Raw genomic sequence first — 4,905 nt, forward strand, 5'->3', positions numbered from 1 at the left:
TCCACCCATGTGGAGCCATCTACACCACAAGGCCAAGACTCTTCCTTTGGACAACTAAGTGCTATATCACCTCTTCCACAACCTAAAGTTCGGCATCAACAACGATGAGGGTCAAGGCGAGGACCTAAACCATGATGAAGATTAAGGGACCACACAAGAATCTATCCTATTGGTCCATTCTCACCGGGGTGCTAAAGCGTCAAGACTCCTTCATGACTCAAGCAAAGTACAAGGCATACTCAAGAGCAAGATATGAAGGGGTCCAACGGTATAGCAACCCCAAGCACCTAGAGCATCAATACTTCCTTAATGAGCCCGACAAAGCAATGGACTCATTCTCTACCGGCCAAGGTTTGCTTCTCTACCCTTGTGCTTCTCATCCGGACGTCGTGTCAAGAGTGGATGATATCACTTTTGTACTACATGTCTAGATGTAAAGCACGCACGAATATAGGGGGAGTGCGGTTTAAACTTATTGAACTATCCCTCCCCCCATAATGCATAAAGAAACACAAAACATATGCTATTCATCAACTAAGTGACTAATGAGCTTCATGTTGAGTTGTAGCCGTGAATCCTAGATATATCTACGCGATCTCACACTACTAAACTCTTACATGGTGGCTTCGTCCACCAATCTCCTCCTTGAGGAGCTTTTTCTTTTCTTTTTACTTTCTTTTCTTCATTTGCCTTCGGTTCTCTTTTCTTCATATTCTTCATGGGAGATTCACCCGAGCTTGGTTTTTCTTGCCTTGATTCTTGCAAGCTTGGTTGGGTAGTACCTTAACAGTTCCGCCGTCTAATCCTAAGCCATGATCTATCTCTTGAGCCAACTCAGTCTAAAAGCACAAGTCTACACCAAAATCTAAGTGTTTGTTGAGTTTGGAGGACGGTACTACCGCTTCTCAGGCCGGTACTACCACTTTGGGACAGTTATCTGACGAAACTGAACATTTTCCCCAGAACGGTACTACCGCCCTAAGTACCGGGTAAGTACCGGTAAGCGGTACTACCGCTTTTACAAGCGGTACTACCGCTTGCATCTTTTGACTAGAGGTACCGGTTGGGGTCGGGTTTCACCCCAATCCACCACAATTCCCCTTCCACCTCGAGTCAACGGCACCTCCAAGCTCAAGAACTCGAGGAGATCGGCCCCGATCTCCTTTTCCAGCCGCCGCCGGCCAAATCTCCTCCGTGGAGAAGCTTCCCCACCTCCTTCTCCGCCATGTCCTCCGGTATGAACCCTAATCTCTCTCTCTAGGGTGTGTTGAACTCCCTAGATGCATAGGCTAGGGTTTGATGGAGATTTATGGTGGAAAAGCTCTCTTGGAAGCTCTACATGTGCGGGGATACTAGCTAGCAACAATGTGTGAGACTATGAACTACTTTTCCAAGTCCTCAATCTCGATTTCGATGTACTGAGCTCAAGCGGTACTACCGGTTCGAAATTGCGGTACTACCGCTTTGACTAGGCTCACCAATGTTGCTTGTTAGTGTCCTCTTTGATCTTTAAATTCGTGGCTTGTGCACTTATCCCCTATTCCCTCCCAAACCTTTGCTATTCACAGGAGCACCTAGGACCCGTGGTGACAAGGTCAAGCCATCCTCTCGTCGTCATCGAGATGAAGACGAGCAAGAGGAGATTGTACCGGCAAGAACCACCAAGCGACAGAGGGAAACAGCAGCGGGCACAAGGGGCCCTCAAAAATCAATGGTTGACATCAAGAAAGGCCAATTCATGGAAATTCGAGGGGCCAATCCTTATTTGCTACCAAGAAATGCTCGTCAATGCCCCAATCACTTCTTTCATCATGTCAACCAAGAGAGGATCTACAATGAGGTCTATGGGGCCAAGGAGTTCAAATGTTTCCCCCAATACTCCATCAGCATGGACAAGCTCAACTCCAACCACGAGTATTTTGGAGAAGCTCTTGAGATTTGTGAAGAACAAGGACTGACACCTCTGATGACCTTCTCTCCCAACTACTCGAAGGAAGTGATATGCCAATTCTACGCCACAGCCGTTTTCCTTGAGGATGAAGGAAGTTTTCGCTCGTTGAAATGGATGAATAGGGAGCATGTGATGGAGGCTACATGGGAGGAGTTTGCTAGAGGTATTGGATATGAGCTTCATGACTATGACACCAACATCTTCAAGATTCACCTTCAGCCCAAGCCAATGGCCAATGAGAAGATGGCCGACCTCTACATTCCCGGAAGGATGTTGTGTGGAAGTGCTTACCACCTCCTCCCCATCTACGACATCATGAATCGGATCTATCGCAGCACCATCAACCCCAAGCACACCAACCATGATGAAGTGCATGGGTTTCTTGTGAACCTTCTTGTGCGTACTCATGAGATGAGGGGCCGCGGCAAGCAATTGGACGTCATGGATTACATTTGGCATGAGATGCGTGATTGTGCATTTCTTCGCAAGCTCCCTCAATATGCCCCCTACATTATGAGACTCATTTGCCTAAAGTGGGATCAAGCGGGCCGTGGAGATCTTCTTGAGCAATGCCGCCCCAACATCACTATCCATAAGGAGAAGAGCCCCCTTGTCAAGAAGCATGACCCTCCGAGGTATGGCAAGAATGCTCCCAAGGACAAGGACGAAGACGAAGCCGATAGTGATGATTCCGACTATGTGCCCAACTCCGTCAAGACCAAGGGCCTCTTTGCCAAGCTCACCGCTTGCCTCAAGAAGTCCTTTTTCTTCAAGAGGGACCTTGAAGATATGATGTATCAAGCTCACCATGACAACAAGAAGATCCGCCAACACCAAAAGGCGATGATGAGGCATATGCAGCTTCCTGTCTCTGAGGGCTCCGAGGACAACATCACTCCTCCCGGTGAGTGGAATTCCAAGCTTACTTGGTCTAGTTCCGAGGACTCCATCCCCGAGCACATTGTTCGTCCATCTCCACCACCTCATGGCAAGGGTCTTGCTCAAGATGGAGACGATGATGATGAAGACGAAGATGAAGAGGAGGAAGATGTTGAGGACATGTGTGATGAGGATGAAGATGAAGACGACGAGGATGAAAACGACGAGTGATCCCCTTGGGACGTTAGTATGCTCCTTCTCCCTTTTTGGTGTCTCGATGCCAAATGGGGAGAAGTTGATCTATTAGGAACGGGAATTTGCATGGGGATGCCAAGGGCTTGGTGCTTCATTTTGGTTCTTTCGGCCTTGGCATCAAATCTTCCCCTAGTTATTTGGAACTTTATTCATATGTGTGCTCGCTACTCTATTTGTGGATCTCCCAATCCCCCGTTTTGTATTAAGACTTAATCGTTCGTAGCTTAATGGTTTTCACTATTTATCCTTGATTGGCTACATCAATCCTATGGAGGCTCTTATTATTATGAGTTTGGGTTTTCTCTCAAGGCAAAGGTATGGAAAGTTTCACCCAAACTCTCCTATATGCACTTATACTTGCCTCCATAGTATGCTTGTGCTATATGATCTTGTTATATGTTCTTCTTAGCACTTATGCTTGGTTTGTAGAATCTAGGGGGAGTTTCTCTCTAGGATGTGTGCATTTGTATACAAATGCATATTCTAAATATGCACACATCTAGGGGGAGCTTCGCCTACTCTTGAAACCATATACCTTATCATAATATCCTATGAATTATTGCAAATTCGTGTGTTGTCATCAAACACCAAAAAGGGGGAGGTTGTAAGAGCAAGATCTATAACCCTTGTTTTGTGTGTTTGATAACAACACTCGAACAATTCTAACCGTGCACAAAGATTATCTTTGATGGATTTGTAGGTGTACGGTGCCCTCGCTGAACACACTATGATCGGAAGACTGAAGCATAGATCTTAGGTTTTCTGGTTTTGTGTGTGTGTCGTGAGGTAACATGGTAGGAGAGGAAAAGAGGAAAAAGCTGTTTTAGCCATAGCGGTACTACCGGTACCAGGAGCGGTAGTACCGCTACCCTACTGGTACCGCTACCCTACTGGTACCGCTCTGAGCTACCGCTCTGAGGATTGCACACGAGATTGTCCCACAGAACAAGTTACGGTACCTTTACGGTACCTTGAGCGGTAGTACCACTTGCAAGCGGTAGTACCGCCCACGGTACCGCTCAAGTACCGTAACATGTTACGGCAGTACCACTCTGGTACCGCTTCGGTACCGCTTTGGATCCAGTAAAGTCTGGACCCTATTGCGGTACCTCAAGCGGTACCGCGAGCGGTAGTACCGCAATGTGTCCACGTGGACAAGTTCTGTGGGGATTCGAACTCATAGTGGCAGTATCGCTTCCCAGAAGCGGTAGTACCGCTTAGGCAAAAACAGCACATAACGGTTGGATTTGGAGGGACCTATAAAAAGGCCCCTTCTTCTCTAGCCCGAATTTAGCTCTTCTCTCTCTCTCCTCCATTGTTGCTGAGCTCAAACTTAGTGGATCTCTCTCCCTACCCAATCAATCTTGCTCATACTTTGAGGAGTGGTGGAGGAGACCCCGATCTACCGTTCTACCGAGAGAAATTTCACCAATTCGTGGTAGTCCTTAGTGGATCTTGGTGATAGAGTTCCTATTGTGGAATCTTGGAAGAAGTGCATCCATGGAGGCTAGCTTGGTGTTGTACTAGCTCCATGGGTTGTTGGGAGCCTCCTTGTGGTGTGGAGCTCGCCCCAACCTTGTGAAGGAATCACCGCCTCGACCGGTGCCTTAGTGGATAAGGGGGAGCACCTTTGTGGAGCTCTCTCGAGGAAGAAGGTGAGGCCTTCCTTCGTGGTGTGGCCGTCTAGTATCTTGTGTGAGGCTAGCACCTCCTCAATGCAGACGTACTCCCTTTTGTGGGAGGAACTGCGGGAAACAAACCTCGCCTCGTCTCCGCGCCCTCCGGGTGTCCCGCTCCTTACTCTTACTATCTTGTGATTG

Source organism: Lolium perenne, chromosome 7, assembly GCF_019359855.2.
Source record: "Lolium perenne isolate Kyuss_39 chromosome 7, Kyuss_2.0, whole genome shotgun sequence".
Lineage (NCBI taxonomy): Eukaryota > Viridiplantae > Streptophyta > Magnoliopsida > Poales > Poaceae > Lolium > Lolium perenne.